Below are 12,374 nucleotides of genomic sequence, written 5' to 3'. Positions count from 1 at the left end.
ACAAACATTTGGAAGAATAAGTGACTGAAAATGTAGGAAGCTTTTTATAAAAAATGCTGAATCTCAAAGATTTCAAATATTCATTGCATGTTCAAATAGACACTGTAGCTCAAACTGCTTCATTTAACAGTGTGTGTGTGTTGGAGGGGAGGTTAAGCCATCTTAGGTTATTTCTTTTTTTTCTGATGGGAAACAAAATCACTTGGGAAAACATTTTGGTTGTTAAAGTTTGAGACAATTTGTAATCTTAGCCTTGGTGAATATTTGCCTTCATTTTGGAGAGGAGCTTACACTTAGGCTGTGTTTGTTTTATTGCCACAGAGTAAAGCCGTCCCCAGCTGAAGGAGTCAAGTCCAATCCATCCAAGAGACACAGGGACCGCTTGAATGCGGAGCTGGACCGCTTGGCTAGCCTCCTGCCTTTCCCTCAAGATGTTATCGCCAAATTGGATAAGCTGTCTGTGCTTAGGCTCAGTGTCAGTTACCTGAGAGCCAAAAGTTTTTTTGATGGTAAGTGTTGGAAATTTATTTGGTTTTGAACTGCTTGTAAAATTCAGTTTACCCTGTATGTTGATTTCAACTGTTCAAGTACTTAAAACTGTTACATTTATTTTAATGGAATAAAATTAAATGTATTTCAATGGAACCTCCGGTTTTGTGGATATATACAATGTAACTGTATAAAGTAAGCTTTCCAGTTTCATGAAACCAAATGTAACTACTTATATTTCACTTAGGTCACCAGGCTTTCAAAGCTTTACGTTTGGAATTGATATTGCCTTTAATGAGTCCTCCAGTCCTTTTCATCAGACTATCAAAAATACCCAAGAGATTTCTCTTTTTCCCCTCTGAAAATTGCCTTCATAAAACTATTACTGTTCAAAACATGTCATGTGAGTTCCCATCAGCTATATGTTTTGCTTAATGATACATCAAAAATGACTTTGTTTTGATATAAAGTAATTGCTACTGCCTCTTCCTATAGTTTATTGCAAAGGTGATTTGTAAAGAATAGAGACAAAGTCTTTCCTGGGTCCAAGCCCTGATTAATGCAGGACATGAGGCATTAAGACGACATCTGAGGTTCTCCAGTTGTGTGGGCAGGTTTTCACTGACCCCAACCCTGACACGGGTAATACAGCAGCACTTGGAGTAGTCATTAGGCCAGAAGTGGGTGTTCTTGGCCACCTCAGAGCTGGCCAAAGAGTCCTACCCCACTCCATCACTACCTGAGCTGTTCTGTAGGGTGAGACAGGCTGGCTGGCTTCATGCCAGTTTTTACATAGGCAGAAATATTCTGATACTTTTCATTGCTGGAATGAAGCAATGAACTTTTATTGAATTAATTGTCCTTTCTTGAACCAATCAGTCAGATTTTACAATATTATATTAAAGATTAAATTCTGTTGATCAACTGTAGCTAAGGAATCTTGATTACAATGGAGTTGATATTATAATTTTAAGCTGTTTTTTAACTAAGTTTTTCGGACATTAAAATAACCTCTGTCCTCATTAGTTTAAGATTTAGTGTTTCAGCCTTCATAACATGGATGAAAGAACTCAAGAAACCTAACTAAGATAGTTTCACTTTTTTCTGCAGGAATACAGAATTATTTTTATTTATTGTGTCAACTGGCTTCAATTTATTAATGCTCATAAATTCACATTCTGTGTTTTATTGCTTGAAGAATATATGCAAGTGTCTTGGTTTCTGTGCTTGTTCAGGACAATTCTTAATATGGAATCCAGTCTAAGGGTAGAGTTGGGCAAATATTTCTGGCAGTGTTTTTTTCACATGAAAAAGTTTTCTCCCGTCAAATGAGAGAAATCTTTTAGAACGTCAGTTTCATAAAAATCTTTGCAAGATATCTCAGGTAGGTTGCTTTAAAAGAAATTATTTTGCTTGTCTGTGTTCTCTTGCGGAACTAAAGTGTAGTTCTAGTCTCAATGAAATGTGTTTTGTTGTGACTTTTAAAATGGTGTTTTCTGAAATAAGCCCAAGATTGCAAAGTTCTGTTTTGCTTGGGATGAAGTGATAATAACAAATCTCAATTTCTCATGCAATGGAAATGCTTTTTATTCTTCCTGCCCCTTCCCTCCAATTTGCACTTGAAGGTCCTGTAATAAAGGGGTTTAAGACTATGATTTCTGTATAGGAAAAAAAATTAAAAATCATGCCTTTAGCTGTAAAGAGACATTCAGAATTCCTTCACACCAAAATTTACATCAGTTGCTTGTTTTTAATTTGAACATATGGTAGCTTTCAGCCATTTAGAGTGGTGATGAATTAGATGTACATTAGTGGCAGAGAAGTTATATTTGCATTTCAAGTTGCAGTTTAACTACTGTGGATCTGGAATTGAAGCAACCAACCTGTGTTTTTAACTTAGTTGCATAGCACTAGGTTTGTATCCATTTCAGGCAAAGGTTTGTAGCTAATGCTACCATACTGGACAACAGCTGTAGAATATAGAACATTTAATTGCATTATAATGAATTAAGGAGCAGAGTTTTGATTTGCCTTGTAGGAAAGCAACAAGTGCATATACTAGGGTGCATTACAGGAGAATATTTTTCCTTTAGAGTCTATAATATAAAAAAGCCTGGTAAATTTGAAAAGATAAAAGATCTGATGTTGCTTACCTTGTGCAAGACATTTTTAATAGTACAAAGTGAAGCGAGTTTAATTTATACCTTCAGACAGAATAGCTTCAGTAGAAGTTGTCTTAACACTTTTTTAACAGAAACCTTTTTACTACTTCTTTTCAGGCCTTTGAACTGTAGGACTACAAGTCAGGTTAGTCATTAGTTTCCATCTCAAGGTGTTTAAAGACTAACATCCATGACTTCAGTAGGAGTGACCAATTTATGACCATGACAGAGACAATAGTGAAAACTTGGTCTTTTATACTAATGTTCCTAAATAACATGGAAGCTATTTCAGTGAAATTCAGCTTCCAAAACAAAAATTAGTGCTTTGAATGAACAAAAGATGAGAGAATAAACAAAAAAACCCTGAAAACCTCTAGTTTAGATTTGCACAATCAATCTATGCAGTACTTCTCAGGATGGCTTTTTTGAAGGCACATTTTGTGTAATTGAAGATATGCGGAAAACCCTGTAGAATCAATCTGACAAATGCAAGAGTGAGCACTGATTGTCACCTTGAGTGCCTAGACTGAGCCAACTGCTCCACTTTATTAACACAGCATGCTGAAGTAAAGGGAAACGCTAAATGAATAACAGGATGCAAATGGGGGGTGTGTAAATTCCTGCGGAAAGTAAAATATAAATGCGTAATCATATGATCTTGCTTGAAAGGAAACCCAAGTTTTTTCTGTAACAATAGATATTTTTTTCAAAGAAAACACTTGCATTTTTCCAAGTTTAAATAATCTAGAGTGAATGTCTGTTTACTGAAGGCGGAAGTCTGGGGTGAAAAAAGGAACCGTTTTGTGAAAGACATTTCTAAAAGTTACATCAATTTGAATAAATGTGCCTCACTTAAGACACATTTTTTTTTGTCATTACTTTAAAAGCTAAGGGGTCTGTGTGTGTGTATATGCAACATATATGAGTATATATACATATATATCCCCACCAGTAAAAAAAGCATATTCCCCTGACCCTACTAATTAAAATGGTACAGAATGTTCTCCAGAGCTAAAGACAGGTGAGTGTTTCTCTAGCATCTACTGAAATGTGGTAGACTTCTGCATGCTTGACATATTTCAGGTTGTAGGAAGTAGGTGCACGTATTTTTTTCTTCCACAACTTCAAAACATCTTATTTTCTTGTGTTGGTGATTGTATTCTATTAAGCAGTTGCTTTTGATTGTTGTCATTTGTTAGTAAAGTTATTGTGCTGTGAAGGGACCCTTTAGATACATTAGTTTTGTGTGGTCAGGTTATTCTCAAGTCCACATGGTGTCAGAAGCCTTTCTGTATCCCCTGTCAAGCATTCAGGCATGCTTTTATATGTATGAATTTGACCTTGTACTCAAAAAGGAAGTTTCAGTAATGGCTTAAAATAATGTCTCAAGTCTGTTTCTTTATAGAGTCTTATGTGATGAGTCAAAGCTAAGAAGTGATTTAGGGTGGTGTCGCTTCTCGGCAGTGCAGTACTACCTGCCTGTACTCAAGTGGATTAACAGTCCTCAAAGTCAAGCAGGTTAGCTTAAATCACCGCTGGAGTGTTTATTTTGTGCATGTAAGATACTTTCTGAAAGTGGCTTAGGGGAAGCTTTTTATTTTTAAGAGACTAGGATAAATCAGTCAGGTGTCTGCTGACAATCAGTAAAGACTTTGTGTTGTCCTGGTATTATTTCAGTCCATTTTGATGCTAAGTGCCCATGCATGTGTGCATTCAGCAGTGAAAAACATAAAGTGGAATATGGGACAACAGCTCTTTGTGCAGATGCAGGTTAGTGTGAGCTTAGCATATGGAGCACAACTGGACAATCATTTAGGCATAGCCTGTGTTCCCCATGCATATGAAGGGAAAAAGCCCTTTTGCTTCTAGCTTTGGTCCTTATATGATGAATTGATAATCACTTAAATACTTTACTGCAGTAAGGAAAAACATTTATAAAGATTTTTCTTGGGGTTTTGGCGAAACAGATTAAAGAGCTAAAAGTAGAGTTTGCATGACTAATCACTTTTTTAGTGTTAGGGGCATGATTTTTCTTTTTAAAGGTAAATTGAGAATAGAGGAGAGGCTTGCAGAATCAAAAATAAAGTAGCTGTGCTATGTGTGCATATCAATACATTAGAAACAAAATTCAACATGTTGCTTGTTAATTATCCTTTCATCCATTTCACTAAGAATTCCTGTGGTTTAAAGTATGGAGTTTTTTTCCATCTTGCTTATTGGGCAGTATTCTGCATTTATAGAAGAAAGTTTCTGTTCAAAATTAGTTTACAATTAGTTTCTCATGTTGTATGCAAGTGATTCTGGCAAGCACAGCAATAACAAAATAATTTTTTTTCCCCAATAAGTTTGCATTGCCTTTTTTTGCTTTGTAGTATAATTACCACCCATTCTTTGGCATAGCATATCTCAAATTTGCAATGCAGCCATTGTCATCACATAAAATATATTCCTTGGTAGTGTATTTTTCCTGTGCTGCCCACTGTTCTATCACTGTGTGCTGGAGAAAACAGACCACATGTAGTTCCTGCTCTGCAAAGCATGGCTAAGGTGTGCAAATGGGAAAGACAGGCAAAGTGGGAGACAATGTATTTATTCTGTCACGTTGAGAAGGCCAGCAACATATCTCCAAACTAGCAGATATAGATAGCCTTTTTGCCAAGTGTTAGGTGGACAATTGATTGGAATCTTATCTGAGAGCTGGGGGAAAAAAAATTGGGGGGAAAAAAACCAAAACAACCCCAACAGATTAATGATGTTTCCTTTTGCACTGGCTTTGCCCCTGGCCCCAATCCAGAGTTATTACAAAATGTGAACCTTGGAATTGTATAGTTATTTCAGTATCAGACTATCATATTATTCAAGTTATTTCCTAATCTATGCTTGTTTTGCTACTTGTGTTTTTTTGATGTGTTTTGTTGTTGTTGTTGGGTTTTTTGTTTGTTGGTTGGTTTTTTTCCTCCAGACCTCCCCCACTGCCCACAGTCCCCCAAGATTCATACTGAGCATTTCTGGCTGTCTGCTACAGGCTATTTTAGCCTGTATTTTACGTAACAGAAGATAAACAGGGATTTAGGCTTTGAAGTCCTAAGTTCTGATCTTCAAAAATTATGATTAAAACCATGTAGCTATGACATCACCTTAAATCTAAAAATGTGTATGTTTTCTCTATTACATGCTCATTCTTAGCTTGCTCAGAAAAATTTTATTTTTAGGAGTGCTGTGTCACTAGGCATCTGGTGCAGCTGGGGCAGCCCTGTACCCCTAGGGATTGATCCAACTGAGATTTAATGTATCCCAAACTGAACATCTAAAATTGAAAATTCTGTTTATATCACTAAGAGCCTAATATGTCAATGCATTTGTCAGATAAAGAGGAGAAACCAAGTACAAATGCTAATAGTGAATGTGTTCTTTGGATTTTCTTTTCCTGTTACACTGCAGTATTTTAGCGATGGATGTTAAACATTCTTAGAAGTCCCTTTGCAAGGAAAAGAATTTAAAAGTTATCTCTTCTTCTCTCCCCTATGTGTATTATTTAATCAAAGGCATATGGAAAGTCAGTGTAGGAACCTCTTATGTTTCACAAAGCTGTTGTAAAACTTGTTGAAAACCCTGTGCCAGTATGCAGAGCATTTGTTTTTTTCTCTATAGCCCTTGTTAATAGGGAGATTAGTTTTAAGCATATGGTTCTGGGTTTTTCTCTATATTCCTGACTCTGTTGTTTGCAAGATCAGAACCTAAAATATAAACTAACCTATTCTAACAATGTCTGTTTTGGAGTTTGGCATTGTTAGTGTTAGACATTCAGACCCAGAACAGGTAGCAAGATAAAAGCCTAGCCTCAGGAAGTGCCGCTGCTTCTCCTGTGTACTGTATTCTGAGTCTTGTAATCTTTGCTAAGATTTTTATTACTATACTGTAGCACCTAAAGATAATGAGATTTGGAGCTTTTTGGGTTTGTTTTACAAATCACTGTAACTGTTGATCCCTTCTCCAAAGGCAGTTTGAGTGGAAAAGTATAATTAGAGGTAGCACCAGGCTCTCAACATCTGTCTTCCATGGACTTCATGATTCATCCATCTGAAGTTGTAGAAGTATAGTTTGCTTGGCCTTAAAAGTTATTTAAGGCTTCAGTGTGAATGCACATTAGAAATGTGTACAAATAATCTATTAATACTGGTATAGCTTTTACTGCTGTCTATGCCCTTATGACTCAGCAGTTTTCCTCCTGTGCAGGCTTTTCAATAGAAGAGATGCCTAAGTTTTTCTTTATTGGAATACAGATAAAGTCAAACAGGAAATAAGACATGCTTGTATGATTAAGCTCTGTAGATGTTTACAGTTCTAACCAGTTATAACGCTGTTCATTTTTCCTGAGTAAACAAAAACTTCAACTCTATTAAAACAGTTTCTATTCCATACATACTTTGATAGAGCACTGACTGCTTAAAGAATGATTGCTTTGTGAATTGTCTTGGAACTCTAGCTAGGTAATTAGAAGCTAATTCTAGTTACCAGAGCTTGGTTGTTGTAATTGATTAATTTATAAATTACTTTTCTTTTTAAGAGAATCTGAAAAGGTAAAAAATTACAAATTTCAAAATACTCTTCGAAGTTTCAGGTAATATATTGATAAATGTTTCCTTGGAGTTCCTGCTCCTCAGTGCAGTGATGGGCTGTCCTAATTGTATGTCAGTGATAAAACTTAGCATAGTTATTCTAGAAACTTAACTCTATTCTAGTTCTTACAGTTTACTTCATTTATCTGAAACTGCCTTAAGAAAATGTAGGTTTGCTGCCTACCAGCTGTGAACATTAAAGGGGACCTACAAATAGGAATTAGTCGCCCTCAGTGATGCATACTAAACTCTGTTTTTAATTGAACAAAGATATGCTTGATTTTTTCCACTGAATAATTGCCTCTTGAAATTCAACCCATGTGCCTTTTGAATTGCACAGTACTGCACACTTTATGCGTGGCATTGTATAATATCTTATAAGCTGAAAGACATACATACTTGGCCCCTCAAGACAAATTCTAACTGATCACATAAAGTAGGAATTTACTGGAGTAAGTCCATGGCCTGACTGGTCAAATATTTTGGCTTCCCCATCAGACTCCATTGTCACATCTTCAGCAGTACAATTTCTATGGCCCAACACAAGACACTAGCTTTTTGTACTGAAGTATTCAGTTGTAGTGAATTCTTTTTTCCCTCTTGGTGTCTAAGTCTGAGTTACAAATCAAAGGATGATGTCTTTCCTTTATTGATTATTTTTTTCAATGTGCCATATTTTGCATTTTTGGAGGAAAAGATCAGGGTAGCTCTGTCTCCTCCTTGCTTATACCATTTGTTGTTTGGTGTGCTTTTATCAGACAATGGTAAGAGATGTGCCTAGAGAAAACAATTCCAGTATTTCCTTCTTGTCCTCACAGCTGCTCTTAATTTTGCTTTGATATCATTACGCTCTGTATGGTCCTATATGTAGTGTCTTACCAGAGACCAGGCTGTTGATTTGATCACATTAAAGGATGTTGAAATGCTTATGATATAATACAGCACACTGATACTGAAGGCTTTTGTTAATATGCTTTCTTGACCTGTTTAATGGGAAACTTTTTAGACAGGTGAAGCCTAATATATATATAAAATTTTGTGGTTTGTAGCTGATCCTTCAGAAGGATAGCAATGCAAATATGAATTCCTGGTCCGTACGCTATCAGGTGGCATAAATGCTAATAAGTTATACCTAGGGATATGAAAGGAAAAAACAGTTGCCCTTCTTCATGTACCCTATCAGCATTCGAAGGTAGAACGCAAGGCTTATGGTCTTCTGCAGGAAGGGTTTGAGCCCCATAACTGTAAGAGTTTTTGGGAATTTACTAACCTGTGTATTTCCAGAGTGTCCGCCTTCCCTCTGCTTGTCTCAAGCTCTATTAGCTGACTGAGAGCCCTGTGCTGGAACCCTTGCAGTTAATTACCCTCAGCATTAGGAGCGTCAGCTACCCTGGATCCCTCAGTGTTTCTTGTAACATGGATTTACTACTCTGAAATGGCTACTGTCTTAGTTAAGTGAATAAGTTCTTACTTGGCTTTTATCCTGTGCGAATACCTGTCTTATTCATCTGTAGACAAATCATGCCTGACAAGCAACTGCCTTTTGTGAAGCGTGGCTGGGTTTGTGGACAGTGGGAGAGCAGTTAATATTGTTTCCCTTGACTTTAACAGAGTCTTCAATGTTGACTCTTGTAGTTTCTGTAACACCAAGCTGGTGAGTTAGGGTATCTCCAGAGCATCCTTCCAGTTCTGTCCCAAGCAATCTTCCCTCTCTGTAGTACAGCTGAGGTCTGACTGTCAACCTCAATGGCTGACAACGCACTCAGGGGCTGACGAGGTTTCTTCAAGGGACAAGGAAGGAATCATCTTCCAGACTGAGGACATGCATGTGGCTTTTAAGAGGATAAGTCCATGGGCTTTGACAGTGAAATAAGCTTGGAATAAGTCCCATATCCCAAGCAGAGAAGAGGCAATCTTTGTCTTGAAAGGAAACAAGCCTCCAGAAGCCCACTTGACTCCCTTGCTATACTTCAATCATTGCAGAAAGTTTTCTGTTAAATTGCTGAAAAGTTTTGAGTTGGTATAAAAAGTAGGGCTTCATCTCTTTTGGTGGAATGTATGTCTTTTCCCCCTCAATATAAATAAGAGATTTCTGTAGGAAAGTACGTATTCATTAATACCTTTACATAGATAACAAGGGTTGGACTTGAATGGTCTAATAAAGAAACCTTCTAAACCCGTCTCCATACCCTTTTAATACAGTAGTGGCAAAACTCTACATTTCATTTTACTGGTAAAATAAACTGTCCTGTTACATACATGGAATGTAATTGACCATTTCCCTTTCTTCCAGTTAAAATTGTAGGGAAATTCCCCAGGTAAAAAAATTTTATGGAGCTGCTGTTGAGCCATCAGTTCAGTGAAGAGAAAGTTAAGGCATCGTTTCAAAAAAAGGATTTGAGTTAATTATTGAGTACGAGGTCCATGTTTGAGTGAGTTTGTCAATGAAAATGAAGGGTAAGAAAAAAACTGTGAGCTGTTATGGGGATTGTAAAATCACTTTAGATTCCTAGGCTTTATAGTAAAAACTATGATCAATGTATAAACCAGATGGAACAGTTATTTCAGAAAGATTGATTTTACTGAAGAGTTTAACCCATTTCAGAATTGGTGATTTAATTAAAAAAAAATTAACTCTCATTTTTTACTCAGTATTGACCTGTCTTTCCTACGAATCAAAAGCATAACAAGTGATTGATGATTTTTAAATGACATATAATGTCTGATTAGCTTTATGCATATAAATGTTTTTCTTTGTTCTAACATATGGAAAAAGTATGTTATAGGAAAACTCTGGTTTAGGAACCAAAGCTTCTAAAGTAGGTAACTGTGAATCTAGACTCAACTTCCCATAAATCTTGTTCCACAAGGAAATAAATTGCTTTCCTTTTTTTTTATTTTTTTTCATCGCTCAGCTCAAAAAAATTTAAAAAGATTTTTTTCCCCTCCCTTTTTTGTGGCTAAAACAGTATCATATCAATATGTCTGACGGTAAGTTACAATTTACAAGCATGCATCTCTTGCTGACTCTTCTTCTGTAGAAGCAAGGAAAATGCATCCAGACAAGCAACTGAATGGGAAATAGAAGAAATGTCTGTGTGCTGAGATATAGTTTTGGTAATTCAGCAGATGACTGTTGTCTCTGTGATAGTTAGGGAACGAGAGTTCATTGCCTCTAAGTCTTGAAACCACAAACAGTATATGGTTTGGTATGTGGTTGTTGAGCTTCAAAGCCCAAATGAGAGTTAAGAAATTTGAACAACTGCATGTTTCCTGAGATTTACTTTTCTTTTTTAAAGTATAAGATAAAAGCAAAAGTAAAGTTTTATTCCTTATCTATGTTTCAAAAAAAGAATTTAAAAATCCTGAACTAAAATTCTGTTATCAGGTGAATAGGTACAATTGGCTAACCGTAGAAGCACTGCACACTAACTGCTGCTCTTCTGCATTATATATTTGTCATGTGCAGTCATTCTTCATGGTTGTTTTTTCTCATCTCCAGGCTCTGCTTTAAGTTGAGCAGAACTGTCACTGATGTATTGGAAGCTCAGAAATTGCCACCCATCATATAGATACCATTGACCCTCTCTGACAAAGACATAATAGTTTATTGCTGGTTCTACACTTCATGGTCCTGTAACCTTCTGCCTACTTTTTGCTCTCAAAAATGGCTGCTTGCCTTTCAACTCCCATATAAATCTCATTTTGTATTCCTTTTACATTCTCTAAATCTGGGAACCTGATGGGGATATTCTGAGCAATAAGCACACACATGCTTGTAGGCTTTAAGGGAATGAGCATTAAGTGTGTAGTGGTTGCAACTGCTTCTGACTCTTTTTTATTTTTCTTTTCTTTTTTTTTTCCTTTTCTTTCTTTCCCACCCCCAGCTCAGGAGGGGTGGCTCCTAATGCCTACCACACACATAAAATGACTTTAAAGTGCCTTGAATAGCACAGTTTGGGAACATCTGCTTTAAGTAGTGCAACTGTTTGTGTGAACAAAGACTTGAGTCTTCCAAATGCAGTCTCTGAACTCCTGGTTTTGTAGGTTGGGCATGTTGGCTTACTGTGGTGTTTCTAGACTGATTAATTATCATGCTGTGAAATAAGTTCAGCATCACTCAGTCACTTAAGAAAAAAAATAAACAACTTGGTTGTTGGTTTTTCCTTCTACTTAAGAAAACATAGCAATGTGTTAAGTACCACTTTGTGGCAACTGAGGATATGTCCCCCATTTAAGGGAGACTACTGCATAAACACTTAACATTCCACACTTAATAATGCTGCTAACTCTTTCTTTAAAAAGCAACATTAAAAAGAATAAAAACATATACAAAATTCTGAGCTCAGCTTATCTGTGTAGCAGAGCTTGGGTTTGTTTTAATCAGTGTTGTGGAAAATACAGTGGTGTATAATGTTTTTTCAACTCTTTAAAAACAGGTATTTTATTTTTTTTAATCTTTTAATGGTCTTATATGAAACACCGATCCACTTCAACAACCAGTTCAGGGCTTGGTGAGCTGCATTTTGGGAATGGCTCAAAAGAAAGTATACTATGAAAATTGAGGTAAAATTCCATACACAACCTGGTTAAACTTCAAGTTTTTGGATTAGGTACATGTTTTAAAGCAGGGTATGGTATACATGTTAGGCAAATCTAGTAAAATCTAATGTCTTCATTCTGTAAAATTTTATTAAAACCAGTAAGTGTATTACTTCAATGTTATAACTTCAGCCAAGTTTAAGAATGTCATAGCTACTGTTAATGCTCTTAAAAGTGGGTGTGATACTACAGGTAAGAGTTCAATTACTCTGTAAGTAATATTTTGCTGTAAGCACGTGGCAGGCATGTTTTTATTCATTACTTTTATTCATAATTTTTCTGTAGTTGCTAATGCAAATTTACTGTTTTGTAGTAGTAAATTTTATAGACAGCAGGGGCCATGATTTCAGGAGTGGGATTTAGCCAACAATTTATACATTTGTCAGGGTGGGAGTAGAAAACGGCAGTAGGAGCTCAGGCATTTGACTGCTGATATTCATGCTAGTTTTCCATTTTAGTGGGTCTAGCACCAGAATACTAGATGTTAGGTGTGGCATTTTGA

General features: G+C 36.3%; 1 protein-coding gene across 1 annotated transcript in view; it reads left to right on the top strand.

The window, feature by feature from the left end:
• The first annotated feature begins 327 nt into the window (after positions 1-327).
• AHR (aryl hydrocarbon receptor) overlaps positions 328-12,374 on the top strand; it is a 51,846-nt gene continuing 39,799 nt past the window's right edge. Inside the window, exon 1 of the mRNA XM_008920367.3 lies at positions 328-509. The gene's annotated coding sequence lies outside the window, so the exon portion shown is untranslated. The remainder of the gene's footprint in view (positions 510-12,374) is intronic.

This window comes from Manacus vitellinus, unplaced genomic scaffold, assembly GCF_001715985.3.
Source record: "Manacus vitellinus isolate BGI_N305 unplaced genomic scaffold, ASM171598v3 scaffold_3_pilon, whole genome shotgun sequence".
Lineage (NCBI taxonomy): Eukaryota > Metazoa > Chordata > Aves > Passeriformes > Pipridae > Manacus > Manacus vitellinus.
The sequence above is the reverse complement of the archived record's forward strand: the minus strand, read 5'-3'. Positions and strand labels throughout refer to the sequence as shown.